Genomic DNA, 21,026 nt, shown 5'->3' on the forward strand with positions numbered 1-21,026 from the left:
AGTCTGCCAGGAAAGGCAAAATCCGGCACTAATCCTAATTCCCATTTAAGCAAATCTGCATTATGTGAGGGAAACCAGCTGGGCTCAGAATTTCTTCCTCCTTCCCCTGAGGTCTCATTCCATCCCTCTCCTCTCCGCGGAGGGGGAGAGGGGGGTCACCACAGATGTCAGAGCAGGAGCCCTCCTGGGAGTGGGAAAAGAATCCCAGGGTTTAGGGCCAAGAGGGGGAAAGGTCTGGGTAAACAAGAGGCTGTATCGGAAGATGGCGGGCTGGGAGATGGTGCTCACCATTGACCCGGTTGTCTCCGGCTGCGGGAAGGAAAAGCCACCACCCTCCCAGCCCCAGGCTCGCTCTTGCCTTGAACAAAGATGCCTTGAGATCCTGAGTCCGCCTCTGAGTAGCTCTGTCACTGTGAGCATGTGACCTCCCTGCTTCAGGCCTCAACTTCTCATCTGGGAAACCGCTAACAACAGCTGATAGCTCATACGATGTTGTAAGGATCACATGAAAAAGGGACAGATGGGTCCCTGGAGAGTCTGACACACACCGCCCTGTTTCTTGAATTAAGACTCCTGGGGTTATAACAGCACCATTATTTGACTGCCTTGCTTAGTTAATTACGACACGACACTTTGTGTATGATGCATCCTGGTTTCGAAGACCTTAAAATAGAAGAAATAAAATAAGGGGTGCCTTAAAATCCAGGAAATAGAGGAAGCGCTCAATCAAGGGCAGGGAGCATGATGACTAGGAGCCAAGTTCTCCTGTTGTCTAAGGTCTAGCCCAAAACTTGGATCTTCTTTTTCTTCTTCTTCCTTCCGAACAAAGCAAAGCTGCTCTGTGTGTGGGCAACCAGTCCTCAATTTGTAAGAAAAATCCTGAGAGGTACTTCAGTGTCCTGGATGAGACCCAGCCGAGAGCCTTGAATCTCTAGGTTGATGTTTCCCGCTCTAGTTTTAAATCGAGACGGATCACATGTACACAGCGGTGCGCGCACCTTGAGGACACAGCCTCCTGAGTCTTTACAAACACAGCACCCTATGTGATGCACCCAGATCACAGACTCCTCTCTGGTTTCCCAGCCATTATTCCTCCACCATCCCACATGTCCCAAGTCACCCGTGACCCTCCTCCTCTGTGGCCCCTGCCGGTCCCTGCCTGGGCTGAGCCTTACCGTTGCCTGTCAGCTTGCTGCAAACGGGCTCCCGGCCGGTCCGCTAGCCTGCGGCCTTGTTCCCTCCAAACTGCCCTCTTGTTTGCTGTCAGACTGAGCCCATAGATGTGTCTCTCTCTTGCTTCAGTGGGTCCCCTGGCTTCCCTTTGCCTATACACAGGCTTTTGATCATCTGAGCTCCACTTGTCTTTTCCAGGCCTTTAGGGTCCTCACAATATGCACAGACCCCACTGTCAGACTGAACTCACCGGGACCCACACATCCCACTGTTTTGCTCACTCTGCCTGGCAGTCCCTTCTTCCTTTCCTAACCCTGAACTCTACCTCCCCTCCCCCTCTCCAAAACACCCGGCAAACTTCTATTCATCCTTCAAAACCTTCCTTCAATATCTCCTCTGAGAAACCTCCCCAGACCTCCACAGGCACGATTAGTCACTGTTCTCTGGGCTCCGATAACAATTTGTGTGTATAGGTAGTCAAGTCAGCATCACAGCACAGTATGTGTTCTGTTCCGTATGATTTTTCTCATCTACCAGACTATGAGTTCCTCTAGGATAGGGATGATCTCTTACTTCCTCTGTGGTCTCAGTTCCTGACTCAGCAAATAAAGCTGGATGGATGGATAGCTGCTAGGATACATGGATGGATGGAGGAGGAGAGACTGGATCTATAAAAGAGCCTGAATGGTGGGAGGGAGAAATGGGTTATAGTTGGTTGCAGGGATGGATGAATAACAGAAGCGATGGAAGGATGAATGGATGGATGGATGGATATATGCACGCAAAGATGCATGCATGCAGAAATGAATGGATGTGGGAATGCATGGATGCAGCATGGATTAGGATAGATGGACGCATGCATGCACGGATGCATGCATGCATGGAGGGATGGATGATAGCAGGGACAGATGAAGGCCGGGATGGATAGACGGCCAGGTGGAAGGGGAACAGATCTCCAAGAGGATGGGTGAAATGAACAGTGGGAAGACAGAACTAGGTTAATGGCAGGAGAGAGGGAATAAATGACTCAACCACTTGTATAATTTTCTCTGGACCCCAGGGGGCTGAGCCTCTTGCAGCTACAGGCGGTGCCTTGCTTTCTCCCTCTAGAGTTTATGGATCTGCGCAGAGACCACTCAGCCAAACGTCGGCAGCCCCCAGTTCCGCCCCATCTCACCCCACTGTTCTAGCTGTGGACCCACAAGTCGAAACCTCAGGAAGGAGCGGTCAGAGTTATGTCTTGCCTTGCTCTTGATCCAGGTGGTGAAGACCAGTGCTACACGGAGATCGAAGTTTCCCTGTGTCTGAGTCCAGCCCCAGCCGGTGGGGCAGGTGGTTTGCCAGCCGTGGGACAGGTCTGCGATAGGTCAACTGCTTGGTCTGGAGCAGACGGATGGCTGATGGGGGTGCCATGCTCCCTTGCAAAGATACCATTTGGGAGACCCTAAAAGGGCCGAGGGGCCAGGCTACGTGGACAGCAGGGCACCCTTTGGATGGTTACCTGTGAGAGGGCTCCTGGGAGAACAAATTGACCTCTAGAGCCTGCTGTCTGTCTGCAGCGTGGGGCAGGGCAGGCGGCAGGTGGGGAGCCCTCGGCACTGAAGGGTGGGCCACAGACCAGGTTTTCATGGCCCACAGGCCTGGGTTTGCATCTCAGCTATGCCATTTGCCACCTGTGTGACCTTGGCAAAGCTCCTTATCTCTCTAAACATCAGGTTATTCACCTGCGAAGTGTGGACAATCAGAGTCCCACCCCACTGGCCTGAGCTGGGGGTCAGAGGTGCTCACGGGCTGTAAGGGATTCACACGGGGCCCGGCACTAGCAAGCACTTGATCAATAGAGGTCACAGGAATTACATAAAACAGAATCTGCAGCCACTTTCCGTGAAAGGGGTAGTGGCCATGATCAGTGGTTCCAAGTTATACTCTCCAAACCCTTCCCTCTCTCCCTCGGGGGTCTGCACAAAGAACAGACGGAGTCTACACATCATACACACCCTAACACTTAGCTCACGACAGCCGGACTTGCTCATATTTTATACATCATGTTCCCACATGATGTTGAAGATCACTGATTTAGAGTTGATGGCCTAGAACCCCAAGTCAGTAGGATTCTAGGGGAGGTGAAAGGGATGTCTTCCTGGAAGAGGCAGCAAGGACAGAAGGGAGGGAGGGAGGAAGGTGATTAGCCCAGTGATAAGTCTTTTTCTAGTTACCTCCTGCCCTCAATGCCTCACTCCTGAGCTGTACACTCCCCTCAGTCACTGTCTCTGTCTCTCTGCCTCTCTCTCTCTCTCTCTCTCTCTCCCCTCCTTCCCCAGCCTCCGCCTCTCTCTGCCTGCCCCCCCATGTTAGCCACCCTACATCTCTACCTGGCTCCTAGGTGGAACAGCCATCCTTCTGGGCCCCATGACCACAAAGACTCTTGGTCATGTGCCCCAAGAAGGGGCAGCATCCTCAGCAGGAGCCTGGAGGCCAGCTCAGCCTTGGCCCCTCTCCCCACACGATGCCAGGCTGGGCCACTGTCAGCCAGATGCATCGCCTGTTGACAGATAAAAGTGCTGCAGTTTATGGCCCCAAAGCAAAGCCAGGGCTTTGTTTGGCTCTATTTTAAGCTGGCTATGCAGGGGGGTAGTGTGGGGGTGGGGGAGAGGAAGAGGAGCCAAGACATGTTCGGGATGAGTTGCTGCTGGGTTCTGTGACTCAACAACAATCACCCCCAACCCCCACGGGCCCGCAGCCCTTAATGAAGCCGCCAGCCCCAGCATGCTTTGCCTAGGTCTCTACCTCCTCTCCACCTGCCCTTGACTCACGGCGGGAGGGAGAGTGTTTCTCTGCGCTGCCCACCCTGTCATTCAGCCCCATCACCCTCTGTTCCCATAATGAGTCCCAGAACGGGCCTGCTAAGTGTGCCCCAGGGTCACAGTGGGGCTGAGGTGGGAACCCTGACATCCTCAGAAAGACTGGGAGTTTTTTGGGGTTTTTTTGTTTTTATTTATTTCTTTATTATTTATTTATTCATTCATTCATTCATTCATTCATTTATTTAGCTTGGGGCATAGAGGACCACTCCCTCCATGGAACTGGGCACAGTGCAGAAGGTGCTTGGCACCGTGAGCAGGGTCTCTGGAGGGTCCACCCAGCTGGTAAGGAATCTGAGTCAGTCTGAGCCCATTAGCCCTGGGTAGCTTGGGGATGGTGGTAGGGCCAGGGAAGAGGGCATAATTAACACGTGAAGCTGCTTATTTCTCCATGCAGCCGTCACTGGTAATCATCATCTCCCCTGTCCCCATGTTCCCAACACGTCTGGGGGTTCCTGAAGACGGGCGAGCCAGGGTCTCTTGTGCCCTCCCCGGTAGCCCCTGTGGGAGACAGTTGCCTCCATGATGCTCAGCTGAGCGTGAAGAACGCATGGCCTCTGGGAGCCTGAGACCCCTTGTCTCCAGTGGGCCTAGCCCTGCACTTGCCCCCTCTTTGTCCTATTTGGAAGCATTTTCTTGTCACTGGAAGGAGGCAAGGACAAGGGCTGTCCATGCCCTGGAGCTCTCTTTCTTCCTTTTGATCTTTGCTCTTCCTCCTACACTCTTCCCATTTCTCAGATGAGGAAAGTGAGCCTGAGCCACAGCAGCTTTATGTAAGTAAACATGGGTGCACTGCTCGTGGAAAAGGAAAAACAGAAAGCATAAGTGATTCTAGCAACCATGTCTGCCAAAGAAGGCTTACTCACTCTCATGAGGGGACCCCAGAACACCTGCCAGGCGAGTGCCCAACATCCCAGACCTGGATAAACCTGATGGTTTAAGGGACCTATCTCTGATGGGAGAGCTTGGCCCACCACCCCACTCAGCTCCACTGTGCCACCTGCATGAACAAAAAAGGCAAGAAGTGAACTCTCTAACTCTTCCACCAAGTGGCCAGTGCCCTCCTCCTCCCCAGAAAAGGAAGGAGCTGATACTTAGAGAGGTCCAGCCACTTGTCTACAGTCACAGAGCCGAACTGGGCCAAGAGAGGACGAGAGCCCACGATTTTGCCTGCGCCCAAAGTCCCCGGAGCCCCTTTGCTGAGTCCAGCCTGCACTGGGCTGTCCCCATCGCGCCCGTCCTCTAGAGGATGCATCTGAGAGGCTCTCAAGCCATTGGCTACTTGAACAAAGATACCTGGGCTTTCAAAGATGTCAACAACAGCCCAGTGCTCCTAGCACACAGTTCAAGAATGGCAGACTGTCTTAAGGCTGAAGTTGACTTTGCTGTGAGTTGTGTCTCAATGTGTTCCAGACCTTGAACTCGATGTGGACCCACCGTGTGGTCTTACGCATCCAGGAGGGCCCGTCCAAGGATGTTCTGCCTCAGAGAGGAGCAGTTTGAAAAAGCCACATGACAGGAAAAGAGATGTTTCCAAACTGGCCACCCTGCAGCTAGCAAGGAAGCCAGAAGCTGAGAACTCGTAACCGGAGCTGAGTGAAGGGGCCAACCCCACAACCCACCGCAGCTTCCTTCCAAAACCTGGGGCTCTGGGGCTTGTCATTCAGACTTTATAGCCCTCCAGGCTTGGGGGGTGGAAGGGCACCCCATGTCTCTGCAATTCTTCCCCCACTCAAGTCCATGTAAATATATTCTAATGCAGAGAAGGGTCTTCGGGAAGTAAGACAGCAGAGCCATTAGCATTTTGATGGGTTTTCCCAACACGTGGAACAAGGGCAGTTTAAAATTCATAGTGTGGAGATTAATCCCAGGCACACCTCTCCCTCCCCAGCTTGAGGTGGCCAAGAACTTTTTACCCCTTGAAGACTTTGATTAGGAAAGAAAGCTAGGAACTCAGTCATGGGAGTCCTACAGAGAAGAGCCAAGATGGTTTTCTAGACTGCGTGTGGAAGGCCTTCTAACCACAATTAGGGATAAGGGCGGAGAAAAGGCTGTGACACCGCTTGGGCATTGGGTTCTTCCAGAAGAATCCCAGCCGAGCCCGACAAGAGTGCCAAGGGCACATTTGTCTCTCATCAGTGACATAGGCCAGGCCTCTTACCATCCACATTCACGCATTCAGCAAGCATCCCCAGAGAATCTCCATGCCCCACATAGCAGGTGCTTAAAGGAGAAGGAGCAGGAAGACAGTGAACTCAGCAAATCCCTGTTCTCAAGAAACTCAGTCTAGATGGAGAGAGAGAGAGAAATGGGGATGAATCCAAGAAAACGGGGTGAAGGAGGGGGCAAGAGCAGCTGTCCTGGGACCGTGAGGTGGAGGGGGCCTCCACCAGCTGGGCCTAAGGGCAGATCACATCTTTTGGGGGAATTCCTGTCCTTCCTCAAAACTTTCCTTTGAAAGTGGATGTGATGTTGTAGCAGGTGCAGAAGGCAAGATGCACGAAGATACAGATATTGTTAACACAAATGATGCAAAAGTTGGAAATCAGGCAAGGAGAGGCCTGTCTTCCCAACATCATCATGGAATAATGTTTAGGGGGCCCACCTACAGATTCTTTAATTATCGTCAGTAGAGGATTCTAGAGAAATGTAACTTCAACTCATGTGAAGTTACTTGTGAACTTGGAGTAGATTTTTTGGGTCTGGTAGAGAAAATAGCCACAAAGGTTATGATTTTATTGCTCGATAGGGATTCGCCAAATTATATCCAACCCAGCCACCTTATTCCAGTATTATTGCTCCAATGTTTATGTAACTGCCATTTGTCTGATTCTCTGGAGAACCGGCTTCACCATCTTACTGGCTCCCTCATTCATGAGTCAAATCAATCTTTGACCCATGTTCATTGCAGATTTGGATGAGATCTTATAGGATTTCTAATTTTTAGAAAATTATACTTTGGCAGTGCATGCCCAATTACACACACACACACACACACACACACACACACTGCACAGGGGAAAAAATGGAAAGAAATATAGCAAAATGTTACCCATGGGTATCTTTTGGTAGTGGGCATAGGTATGCCAGTGAGTTTCATAATCAGAAAAAAAGTGCTAAACCTCATTTTTAAAATGGAGTCACACACATTCATCTAAGATTACCCAATCAATAGCTAATGCAAATTGCTTGCCTATCCCATCTATTGGGCATGGCTCGAAGCACTCTATGTGGATTATCTCACTAAAGCCTCCCCACTGCCCTAGGAGAAAGAGACTATTACTACCCCATTCTACAGATAAGGAGGTGGAAACCCAAGAAGGTAGCCTCAGGTCCCAGGTGTAGGCCGTCAGAGCTGGATCTAAACCCCAGGCAGCCTGGCCCCGGGGGCGCCTGTTTAACCACCCTGCCAGACTTCTGCCTCCCAAGTGGAAAAGGAAGAAATAAACACATCTGCCAGGCGGCCGGGGTCAGGTCTGGAGAAAACGGTGTTCCCACCCACTCCCAGAGCTCACAGCGTGCTGGGAAGCCAGGCGCAGGCCTCGCCAGCCTTGAATTGAATTCACATGTGTCTCCCCCACCCTTGCGGGCTGGGAACCGGTCTTCCCCGTGCTTGGGCCTCCCATCACCCTGGGAGGGGACACGATGGGCCCTGGGCCTCTCTACCTGCTCTGATAGCATCACCTTTAACTAAACCAGTTTCTGCACCCGGACAGCCGGCCGCTAATGAACAGGTCCTTCCACCCCTCTCTTCACCCACGCAGGGACTACAGAACGGCTTCATTACCTAGATCACAAAATGAAGGGCAGCCAGGCTTCAGCAAAGAGGGGCTTCGGGGTGTTGGGAAGGACCTCCAGGAGCCCTAGAGGCCACGGGCTCTGCTTCTAAGTCACCGCATGACGTTGGGCAAGTCACCAAGCCTCCCTGGGCCATGTCACCTCGCCTTGAAAATGGGCAGGGGGACCCATCGTGCTCCGATGCCCCGGAGGTTTGGCCAGCATCCATTTTGCTTTCGCTGCCGGGGTGTTTTACATTTGAGAGGCGTGAAGCCCACACCAGGAACCCATGCCTGTTGATGCTCACTAAAGCTCTCCACGTGGCAGGTCACTGCTGGCTAAGTCCGTGCGGAAATTAGGTTTTGAGGGAGGAATACCATGTGATCTCTGAAGACCCAATTGGGGGTGGGGGGCTGCAAAAGGGGGTATGTAGGGAGTGGGGAGAGATGCTTCATTTAAATAAGACTCTTGAGAGCCCCTACAGACCACCGATTCATGCTGGTCACTCTTTCTTTATTTATTCGGGTCAAACACATTTCCCTAGGTTTCCAAACACCTGCCACTCAGGCAGGATTATTTGGGTAAATACTGTGTTTCAAAGGCTCCCAAATAAAAAGCCCCATTTTCCTTGATTTAGCAATAAATACCCATCCAGTCTTTACCTATGGCTTGTGAGGAAGGGTGGGGACAGAATAGTTCAGAAATGTCAGCCGCTTAGTCAGTGTCAATATTGAAAGATGCGTCTCTAGGTGATTAATTAAGATGGATGGACAAAAGAGACACAGGCGGGCTCTCTTACAAAGACAGAAAATGATCCCGCTAATGAAAATAATTTAGCAGACGTGCATGCTTCCTGGATGTGTTACTGCCCCTTTCGGGGTTTCAGTGTCATTATCTACCACTTAATGGCCTGTGATTCTCAAAATGGGGTTTCCCAGGGCCTCAGAATCTATCAAACTGGAGGGAGGAGGTGAGAGGGGAGCAGAGCAGCCCCCAATGGCCGCTCCCAACGGGGCAGCTCCATTTTGAGTGATCTCTTGGAGGCTCCATGTCGAACTTTCTTTGAGTTCTATGGCTACAAATAAGTTGAATGCCACTAGACGAAATCATCCCAGGTCCTTCTCACTTTAGTGTCTGTAATGCCCAAGATGGTACCTTGGTCAAGAAACCCCAAGGCATTCTGGTGGCCAAATGTGTTTTATCCAGAGGCGTCATGGCAACCCATGGAGAACATAATTTGGGGATAGAATGTCTCCAACTCCAGAACGGGGGACTCTCCATGCCAGGTAACAAGCCCCCATCCCAAGCCAAAGGGTCTGCCAAGACAGATCCTAAATCCACAATAAGAGCTGGCACAAACAGGGACCCTGGCATTGTCCCAGGTGCTTTACCCCTCCATCCTCACAGCAACCTCTTGTAATAGGTATTGATCTTCTCTCCATTGTGCACATGGAGAACCTGAGCATCAGAGAAGGTGGATAACCTGCCTAAGGCCACAAGCTCCTAAGGCAAGATTTAAGCACAGCACCCTGACTCGTAATCACTGCCTGAAATATCCTGCCCCAGAAAGCCACAGAATACCATGCTGAATGGGGACTTGGGGACCAACTGGTCCCTCACTTCTATTTTAGAATGGGTCACTGAGGCCCAGAGAGGGTAAGGGACTTGCCCAAGGTACAAAGAATGAATCTGTAGCAGAGCAGGATTAAAATGCAGACTCTGTCCTGAAATCTCATCTTCCCACGCCACCTTGGCACCATGAGGCCACTCAGGACAGCACGGTTTGGTGATCAAAGCTTAGCTCAGACCACTGTCCAGTTGAAGACCCAGGTCTGTGGGTCTGTCCAATACACACTGTGACACCTGCCTCATCGTACCCCAGTTTCACTATCCCTAAAATGGGAACAACATTCGCGCTTGACCTGTAGGCCTGTTGCAAGCATTCGGCAGGACAGTGTATGCCATGTGTATATTCTCCATGAATCCTAGCTCTCTTTGTCCATGGAGCCTGGGGCAGGGTGCAGGGGGCCACAGAATGAAGTAGATCCTTCTGGTGGGTTGAGTGCAGGAAACAGAGGGTCTCTGCCCTGACTCCACCACCCCTCCCCTATTAGCAGTGCCAAACTGACCACCGCCCCCCCCCTCCCCGTTTCCCCAGTCACCTCTGCTGAGGACATCTGGAGGAAGTAAAAGGAACAAGTCCAAGTGAGATGCCACGACATTATGTCTCCCTTAAGTCAAGAGTGAATCATCCTCTTGAACTTTCTATTTTCTCCTGACCTTGTGTGAATTCCTAGCTCAAAATAAAATGAAGTCTCTTCAGTACCAGGAAAAGGCTACAGAGTAATTTTCGGTCAGCACACGGGCTGTGGAATGAGACTGAATCCACTCAACGGCGCAGTCAGGGAATTTAAGATGCAGAAGGAACCTTATCTCAGAACATCTGAGATAACGCATAAGAAAATGATGATCTCTCTAAGCATAAACTGAAAGCTTTGCCTCTGCAGGGAAGCAGGAAACTAAGGCCCAGAGAGGTTGAGCGACTTGGCCCACATCACACAGCCATGAAACCGGTTGGTATAAGAGGCGGAGCAAGAACCAGGTCTCCTGCCCTCGTGGCTCTGTGGCTCTGCTGATGCTCGCGGTGAGGGGGTGAGGGGGTGACGGGGTGAGGGGGTGAGGGAGAGCGAGAGAGGAACACGGAGCCGGGGGAGTCTGGGTGTGAGAATGAGCGTACACAGTTGAGAAAGCGGGAGCCTCTGAGGTAGAGGGAAAACATTCGGGCCATATTTAGTCCCACGTGCCCTTTAACTGGGTGTGAAAAGATGAGTGTGAATGAGTGTGAGCGTGGATGAGTGAGCAAGACGGATTGGGGGGGCGCAACTACAAGGAAATTGGCGTGCTGGAGAAAGAGAACAAGAGGGAAAACATTTGGGCCGTTTTCAAATTCCCACAGTTGAATAAATCAAAACAGATTGTTCTGAGACAAAGAGGCCATTTCAAACCACATCCTTTACACCAGCGTCCACCCCAAATGGCCCACTCGGTGCTTTCTCAGGGCCTGGAATAACAGCCCCAATAAGATGCACAACCACAGCCAGGATTCTTGAGCCCCAGGGATGAGCCAGGTATGGTTAACCCCCATCTTCCAGATAGGGCTACTGAAGCCAGAAGAGTGCAGGTCCCTAGGTTCATACACCTCCCTGCCCCAGGGACCTCTGGGACACCCCCCTGCCCTGCGGGCCTCTGGAAGGCAGCAGAGATCCCCCCGGGAGATGCGCCTGGAAGCACTGCGTCCCAGAGAGCCACGCCCCCCGAGGCCGGGCCGCCCTAGCTGCTGCCAGCAGACGGAGAAGGAAGGAGCAGGGAGTGAAGATAGCACGTCCCCGGCACCAGCCGCCCCACGAGGCAAAGCAGGTGCCTGCCTGTCCCGGAATGCCCAGCACCGGACTGGCAGAACTTGCCGTGGTCCTCAGCTCACCCGCGCACTTGGCCCTGACCGGCCAGAGGAAGGCACCTGCCCTCCCAAGCGAGGGGGGCACTGGTGCACAGGCTGGTCCAGGGAGGAGGGCACTGCGGGGGCCCCAGAGAACGGGTTTCCCATCTCCCACCCCAACGTTAGCGAAGGGAACGCTGTGGCCACACCTCGAATCCACCACATCTCCTCTCCCAGCAGCAGGAGGGGGGCAGCCCCAGACTGGCTGGGGGAGTGGGCAGATGCAGCTCTGCAGACATCCAGAGCCACCAGGCAGGCAGCGCATTTTCAAACCCTGGTCTTCTCCTAACCCCGAAACAGTCCTTGGATGTGGGTGTGACTCTTCCCACTTTACCAATGGGTAAACTGAGGCGATTTAGAGAGACTAAATAACACCCAAAGTCACCAAGATGGTAAATTTAGACACAGAACTGCACCCCAGCATGACCAGGACCTCGGTCCTTTCTAACTCACCCATCACTTGCAAAGCGCTTCTCTCTGACAGAGGTTGGGAGTCCCAGAGGGCCGCATTTTCTTATGGGTTCCAAATGCAAATCCCAACAAAAACCCTGCTCACCTCAGCCCACTCTTGCTACGTGGGAGCCCAGGCTCTCAGAACATCCCATTTATCAAGGAAAGTGGAAATCTGGCATTGTTGGCTACATCTCTCAGTATTTCAATGGGTTAGAATCCGCTTTGTGTTTTCTGTTGAGTTGATAGAATTTTAAAATTGAAATATAACATTTACGCGGAAAAGTACACAGATCTGAAGTGAACAGGGCGATGACTGTTCATCGTCATCGATGAACTGAGTGTACCTATGAAAGTACCAACCAGAATAAGGGGACAAACAGACCAGCCCCCGGGAGCCCCCCATGCCGCTTCCAGGTACTCCCCAACTTCCACCCCAAGGTTGTCCCTATTGTGACTTCTAACACCAGAGCTTCCTTTGGCTGACCTTGAAGTTCATATAAATAAAATCGCACTGTGTGGACTCTTCCACATCTGGTGTCTTTTATTCCGCACTGGGATTCTGAGACTCTTCCAAGTCACTGTCAGCATTAGGAACTTATTCTCTGCTGTGTAGTACTCCGCCATGGGACTATTTCCATTCTACTTTCTGTAGACATTTGCATCATTTCCAGGTATTGCCTGTCTCGGACAGTGACGCTAGGAACATTCTTATACATGCCCTTTGGGAAAATGCACGCATAAGCATGCATTTCTGTTGGATATACACCTAAGCGTGGAATTGTCGGGTCATAAGGTCAGTGTATACTCACCTTTGGTTACATTTCCCAATATGTCAATGTTGGGTGAATTTCATGCAGCTTTGCTGTGGCCTGTAGGCCATCGTTCTGCACCTTTGGTCTGTGTGCTTTGTTCCTCTTAGTCCATCCTCCTTGAGAGCATACTGGCACCTCGCAAATTAATGTAATGGTAGGGGGACAATTCTAATCCCCCCATACTGATGTGTGAAATGTGGCTGTCCTTTAGTGAGTGCTCTTCTATCGGGAGGAAATTACATTAAAGTCACTTGAGCAGTCTCTGCAACATACACATGCCCAGCACTGCGCTAGTCCAACCACTCGGGACCAACCAGACTTCCCGAGGATGGACACACCCAGGAATAATTATTTTGAAGTCTAGCTCAGTTGAGAACCATCGCCTTAGGTCATTCAGCAGCCAAGCTAGTAACAGTAGAGCACCTCGATTCCCCACTTCCTAAAGGCTCTATCCAGCACCCCAGGGTTCCCCAAATCTCCCCTGTGTGCTAGCTCTCCACCCTCCTCCCATCACAACAGACATCCTGTCCCACCCTTCTGCTGGACTCGAGCAGGTCCTACTGATCACCCAGAGCTGGCGTCCGGGATGAAAATTATTTGCCATCCAGGGACCACATCACGCTGCTCCTGCTATTCAGTATTGGTCCAGGAAACCCTTGCTACTCTACGTGGCTCAGCCTTCTTACACTCAGGATGGTTATAGAAAAACAGAAAGGACCAAACCCAAGCCCGGCCTCATTCTTTGGTTTAGTTGAATCTGATTCCCCCCGACACCCACGCTGCTAAGCTAGCTGTGAAAACAATCTGTCTCTGCACTGGTGTGTTTTTGCTTGGTTGGGTTTGGGTTTTGCCCTGGGTTTTATAGATGGCAAACAAGCCCAGAGAGGGCTAGTGCCTTGCCCAAGGTCAGCGAGAAAGGCTGCACCAACGCTAGAATTTGAACCACCTCCCCATGTCCAGTTGGGGGTTCTTTCTCTCTACTCCAGTGGGCCTTCCGCAACCAATTAGGATACACCAGAAAAAGGCAGACACATGACGGTAACCTCTTTCAGCTCAAACCCATCACATCTGTTTCGCTTCTTCCCCGCTAAGCAGTAAACAGTGGGGACAGCGCCCAGGCTGGCTGTGGGCTGGGATCTCAGCGCACAGACAAGGGCCGCGGCCAAGAGCAGGCCAGGCGAGTTCTCTTGCTGGTCCCTGGGCTATAAGAAAGAGACTTTCCCCAGTGCAGCTGAGAGTGGTGATCCGACATAGCCGAGAATTGCCCTGTTCCGAAGCGATAATGCACACAGCCCAGGGAGGGGCGTCCACGTGGCCGTGTCTCCGGCAGCCCAGGAGGCCCCGCTGTCTTACCGCTTTCCATCTTTATTAACATTTGCACAGAACCTCACGGTGCCTCTGGCTGCAGAGGGAAACCAAGCAATCTCATTTTCTCCCCTCAACCAGGCCACATGGCTCCTTCTTGTTCCTCCCCCTTCCCTCGTGCTAAAACTCAAAAAAAGGGCCAGGGCGGGGGGTGGGGGGGCGGTTCAAAAATACCAAAAGTTCCTTAACATCTGCAAATTTGCCTTCTGAGGCCGTTTTCAGCAAAATGTGCCCGCAACTGGGTCCAGCAGTACTTCCTCCCTCGGGAACAGCTTTGTCTTCACCTCGAGTCTTTCTCTTCTATGGAGCTGTGGGCCTTTGGGGGGTGGGGGGAGCAGAGGAAGGCCGGCCCCCCACACCCCTGTCCACCGTCCATGTCCACCATCCCAGGCAAGCCTCCAGAAATGGCCGCAGTGCTGGGACCCTTCCCGGCTCCGGAGCAACCCTTTCTTGGAGGTCTAGCTCACCGCTCCCCAAACTCCTGAGGTCTGGCTGCTGGCGGTGGGCACACGGCCCCAGGCGGGCTCTCCCGTGCTCTGCTCAGCACGGCGTGTCCACTCCCCTCCTTCAGCCGCCCACCCACCTCCCCACTGGGAGCCAGTTTCCACGGAAGGGGAAGGAAGAATCAGATTAACCAGCCTGAGGTCACACAAACCAGAGAGTGGCAGGGCCGGAATCCAGCCAGGAGGACTGCACCCCAGGCCCCCAGCTCTGACCACCTCTCCACACAGCTCTCTTTCCATTACCCACTGAACCAGCGGGGACAGGCCTTGACTCAATCCTGTTTCTCCTCATCCCAGAGGTATAGTTGTTCAGCCCTTGGTGATGCCATAAGGCACCAGCCAGTACAGGCCCTGCAGAACCCACACAAGCACATACGTGTATGCGCACACACATCATCGGCTCCTGAATTCTTCGGGTCGGCGGGGGGAGGGGAGGAGAGCTACTTCTGTTCACAGCCTCCTGTTAACCAACAGCAGGGACAAGAAGACAGACGTAAGCCAAGAGGATGACCTGCCACTCCCCACAGGAGGGCTCTAAGAACAGCGCCTTCTAAGGATGGTCCATGGACCAAGGCCTAGTCAGTGCCTAGGAATTAGGCAGCCTCAGGAGTGTCAGGGCGGGATGGCCAGGGCCAGCTAGAAAAGGCCTCGGAGAGGGTTGGCAGGAAAGGAGGTGAGCTGGCCACTGGAGAGGGGGGTACCACACCTGAGTCACCCACACGAGGGGCAGGGGGTCCTCCAGGTGTGACAGAGAGTTAGCAGAAACCCTGTGTCCCCAGAAGGAGGGACAGAGGGAGCCTGAGCCTGGGGAGGAGCTTGAGAGGGCCCAGCCCCAGCCAGAGAGTTCCCTGTGGTGGGTAGGGCGTGGGGCTTAAAGACCCAGAAGAGACTCAGCTGCACAGGGCTGCCTGGGTGGCTAGCTACGCTCAGCCTCCAATCTTCAGGAAAAGTCTAGTGCACACACAAGGAAAGAAAGAAGGAAGGAATGCACGCCTACTCCAAGCCACACTGGGAGCCCCTTTCTGCATTCCGCAGACCTCACAGCAACACTCCCCTTGGGATGGGAAGGGCCAGGCCTTGCGGGATGGTTCAGACAAACCCTCCCTTTTCTCATATCCCCCTCCACCAACTGGGCCATATCATAATCTCAGCACCTCGGGCTTCCCTTCCATGAAATGGGGATTAAAAATCTCCTCCCAGTGGGATTGACGGGGCATCAAATGGGATCACGTATATGGGTCCAGTGTGTACCTGGAAAAATTCTGCTGTGCTCCTGGAGAGAAAAGGGAAAGGAAAAGGGCCCACGTGGCAGGTCGCCCCACACCCAGCGCCAGGTGAGGTACCTGATCGGGCCTGTGTCGTGGCCTTTTTCCCAGATGAGAAAACAGAGGCTCAGTTAGGATAAAAAACTTGCCGAAGATCATGCAGCTGCTGAGGGTCGGGATTTGAACTCAGATCTAGGGGACCCAGAAGCCAGAATTCCACTCACTCACAGACAGCCCCCATTCAAATGCCATGTGGACGCTGCGGCTGCCTTTGGAACTCTTCCTTCCGAAAGAGTGGTTAATTTTAATCCCGTACATTTCAACTCAGCAGACCCGAGTGAACTCATGCACACAACTTTAAATATATTATTAGCATTATTATTGTTTTGCCAAAAAGATTCTATCAGCGAGCTTTTTTTCTCTCTGCACACCCATGTACCTCTCAAATAGGTTTGAGCAGACCTTTGTGAGCGGGTGGGCTACTTAGAAACAAAAATTGCCCATTATTTAAATTCGATTACATAGCAACCACTTTTTCAAAAGAATATTTTTATTTGAGCTCATTGTGTAGCAAAGCATCAGACACTTTCTTTCTTCAAACTACTTTGAGAAGGAAAAATTATCAAATGAAAGGAAGGAAATGTTATGCATATCATCCCAGCTATTGAAAATAATGCTGATGGATTTTCCTCTTTCCCTCTTAATTTATTTAAACAACACCCCACTTCCATCAACAACCACGCCTGGGCTTCCTGAGTGCTTTTCTCCAGGGGATTTGAGGCTTTCTGGTCATATTCCCCGCTGGAGACTCTGAGAGGAGACTGTCGAGTGGGAGGAAGACCCAGAAAAAAGCAGCACCCACTCCCCAGTATGTGGATGAGATGTCGGAAGTCCATGGTGGGGCGGAGGGCTGGTTGGAGCCAAAGCAGGGCTAGACCCAGGCTCTGACTCTGGACTTCCAGTACAGTGCTCTCCCTGTCTCTTCAGTTGGGGGACAGGGGGGACAACGACGTTTCACCTGGGGGGGAGGGGGCTGGGCTTCAGTCCAGAGCTCCTGGTGCCCCCACTCTGCACCCCCCTTTCATGGCAATATCACATTCCAAGGTCTCCTGGGATGCATCAGGCTCTGAACTCGGCCCCCAGTGTCCGCATTTGGTCTCTGGGCCACATGATGGGGCAAGAGCCCTGGGCAGCTCCCACCTGTCGCCCGAGCCCTAGCCCCTCTGAAGCAGGACCTCCAGCTCATCCAGCCTCTCCCAGAGCAAGCAAGCAGGCAATGGCTTCAGAGGTCTCTCTCTTTGCCTTGGCTCCTCAGCCCACTTCCCCAGCAAGAAGCCGCTGGAAAAGAAAATAAAACAACAACAAAAAACCCTTTGATCTGCCACGGATGGCCTCATCCAACCCTGGGGGAAGGTGGAAATCACCCTATGTCATGACCTGCTGGCCTCCCTCCCACAGGTCCTACCCGAAGGGCCCAGGGCTCTTCCACAGACCCACCTAACCTGGGCCCCTGGGCCCCGTGAGAGAAAAGCGTCACAATGACATCTGTGGGGACCAAGTGGGGGAGGGGCGGGGGCAGGAAGAGGCCAGAGAGGACCAAGCAACTATGGGGGAGAAGAGATGGCTATCGACCCAGCTGACCACACCACAACAGGTGGTCCCCACAGATTGTCTACTTGGTGGGGCATCAGGAAAGCGGGGCGTGAGAGGACCCTTTCTGTTCATCCCTGGGGAATCAGGCAAAAGCTTCATGGCTACTGGTGCAGTGGAATGGAAGGCCTCCATCACAGAGGGACGAGGGAAAGAGCAGACGTGTGAGCCGTGCCTCTCCCATACCCCCATGGTCCAGCCTGGAGACTCTCTACAGCTCAGGGAACCGTTCTGGTCACTCTGGCGGCCCCTCCTCAAGCACCCCCTTCTGTCTCTTGGCCTGAAGGCAGGCTGGAAGTCTCCAGAAGCTGATGTCCTAGGAGGAACTGTCCACCAATGAGAGACAGACGTTGGTGATCACTCGCTGGGATGATGGCGAGTGTGCTCCGGCAGTCGCTGGGAGGGTCCCCGGTTGCCCCCAGCAGTGGGTTACCCAGCACATCTTTTATTGACTCTCCTCCCCTCCCTGCCCACATCCCTTTCTGGGGCCAACCTCATACATAAATGATTTGCACCCAAATCTTTGCTCAGGGTCTGCCTTGAGAGCCACCCAGCTAAGACAAGGCAGCGAGGGATGCAGAGCCCCAGGGACGGAGCGCCCCCCGGGGACACGTGATGAAGGGTGCTGTGTACACACATGTGCCCATTCACCTAGCGAACAATTCCAGAGAGGCAAGAAGCTAGTGACCCGGTGGTCTCCGGGTGAGGGGCCTGGGTTAAGACTGAGAGTTTCCACGGAATATACCTTTGTTCCAGTTGTTATTCTCTTATTATGTTGACTCTGATGATTTTCCTCTGTCTTTCACCAGTAAAACATGACTATCTTCAAAGAGCTTCCAAGAGCTCCTGGAAAATCAGATCAATGAACTACGGAGAGGGAGAAAACCCCGGGATTGATAATCACCCTCCCTTCCTGAGACCCTCTCACTTCCTTCCCACCCCTTCACGGCCTTGACCTCTCTCTTAGCCTGGGAATAGGAGGACAGGTCCTCATTCGGCAAAGGTTTGGCAGCAGCCGTGGAACAAGGGGTTAAGGTCTGGAAGGGCACAAAGGGCCAAGTGAGAGACCTCTGAGACCCCTGGATCCTGATATCCTCCCTACTCTGGCTGTTGAGACACAGGCTGGCTCCAGTAGGCAAGACCCCAGTGCCCCCCAGAGGAGCACAGCCGGGAAACAGACCATCTACGGCTTGAGTGGGCTGGCGGCTCACACCGCCTGGCTTTGCATTTCTACACTTGTGCTTACCAGCTGTGTGACCTCGGGCTAGTGACTTAACCTCTCTGTGCCCCAGTTTCCTCCGCCATAAAATGGGGACAATCATAATACTGAATTAGAAGGTGTTATGGGCTAAACTGTGTTCCCCCCAAATTCATGGGTTGAAGCCCTAACCCCTAGTACCTTAGAATGTGATTGTATTTGGAGATAGGGTCTTTAAAATGGTAATGAAGTTACCATGAGACCGGTGGGGTGGGTCTTAATCCAATCTGACCAGAGCCGGGACACTAAGAGATCTGGTCACCCGGGAGGCATTGGGGAGGCGCACTCGCAGAGGAAAGGCCACGTGAGGACACAGGAAGGCAGCCGTCGGAAATCCAGGGAGAGAGACCTCAGAACGAACCCAACCAGCTAACTAACACCTTGGTCGTGAACTTCTAGCCTCCCAAACGGAGAAAATAAATTTGACATGAATCAATTGATTTAATCCTCACAACAACTCAATAAATTAGGTGTTATTTTTAGTCCCATTTTAAGGGTGAGACGATGAGGCACAGGGGGGCTGAGTAATTTGCCCAAGGCTGTGGAGTTAGTAAGGGGTAGAGCTGGGACTGTAAACCATGATTTTATTGGATGAGATCAGACCTGATCGCCTGATCAGTGAGGAGCGCCTGGCACACTGCAAGCGATCGATACACGTTAGCTGTGCTCATTATCCCAAACAACCTGAAAAAGACTGGCCTGCGGAGAAAATGAAGAGAGGCGCCTCCTGATCACCTGCCTACCCAGGCCTGTGCCCGCAGTCTGGGGGGTGGGGGGAGGTGGCCCCTGCCCTCTGGGGCTTGCACTAGAGTGGGGGAGGCAGACATTAAAGAATGACAGGGACAAAGTCAACAATGGCCCGATCCGATCCGAGGCAACAGGAAGAGAATTTGGCCCACGCAGGAGTCAAGGAGGGCTTTCGGAGGAGGTGTTGCAGGGGCTGGGTTCCAAAGGATGAAGAGGAGTCTGGTAGCTAAAGAGGGAGGAAAAGGCATCGCAGGGAGGGGGCAGTGCATGCAGAGGGGTCCTGTTGCAAGTGGGGGCGACAGAAGGAAGCAAGGAGGCAGGTGGGCTGGAGCAGAGAGGCAGGCTTGGGGTGGGAGGGGGCAGAGGCTGTGAGAAAGCCTTTGAACACAATTAAGAATCCACTGAAGGGTCACAAGCAAGGTGGCCAATGTGATCACATTGCACAACAGATGTTTTTCCTAACAAAGTGTGGAAGTCGAGCTTCCGTAAATTGAGTTTTATTTTTAAGGCAGTAGGGAGCAATGGGAATCTGAGAACTAATCTGTCTGGAAATTGAATGAGGGCCCCCTGATCCAGCTGGCACTTTCATAGATCTGGGCTGTCTCGAGTGGGGTGCACCTGTTAGGTAAAAATCCTGGAGGAGGAGCACCTGGCCGGCTCAGTTGGTAGAACGTTTGACTCCTGATCTCAGGGTCGTAAGTTCGAGCCCCTTGTTGGACGTAGAGTTTACCTAAAAAAAAAAAAAAAAAAAAAAAACTGGTCTGGTGGGTGGGGGGACAGTGGGGCAGTGTCTCTGGTTGCCATGGGAACACTTGATACTGTAAATGTGGCCACGTCCTGAGGCGACCACAACCTTCCAGGCTTCCCTTCCCCGGCGTCTCCCCATCTCCCCTTCTCCAAGCTTCAACTTGTGCTTGACTCCATGAGGAGGCCCGTGCTGCCCCTGCTCCCAGACATGAGTGGCTTTCCTGAGCTTTCCATGGCACCCAAGTCTCCCTGCTGGGTTTGTTCCTGTCGTATCTTCGGTGCCCCCACAGACGAGGAGCATACGGATAGAGGCCTCAGTGCATAGCAAGGAATGGTGTGATCACAAAGATGCTGGGACAAAGAATCCCCTCATTCACTCATTCATTCAGCATGTACATAAGCATTGATTCAACCCCAGGCGCCGAACTACACCCTGTGGGGTCTCTGCCTTTATTCCATGGATGGAAACAGACAATAGAATATCTATAATAATTCTAGCATTCACTGAATCCTTTCGAAGTGTCACATTCAATCCTCAGAGATACATTTGTGTATTTTAATCTTCATAAAACTCTGGAAGGTGAAATGGTGGCACAGAAAAGTTAAGTAATTTGTCAAAGGCCAAACAAAGGCCATGGTACGTGACTGAATCAGGATTTGAACCCAGGCCCTTATGTTCAGAAGCTGGACTCCCAACCTCTGATTGCATGTTGTCTCCTCTGCCTTCACTGCATGGGGACCAGGCTGCGTATCTGAACCCTCAACCACATCAGCGGAACCCCCAAACCCTCTGGGGCTCCTCTGGGATGGGCTCTGAAGCCCAGAGCTGTCTGCTCAGGCCCCCTAGGCCTCCTCCTCAAGCAGAGAGGCCCAGACATTGCCCCTGGGGAGAAGAGCCCAACTTGCCAAAGTCACAGCG

This window comes from Neomonachus schauinslandi, chromosome 11, assembly GCF_002201575.2.
Source record: "Neomonachus schauinslandi chromosome 11, ASM220157v2, whole genome shotgun sequence".
In the NCBI taxonomy this organism is placed as follows: Eukaryota; Metazoa; Chordata; class Mammalia; order Carnivora; family Phocidae; genus Neomonachus; species Neomonachus schauinslandi.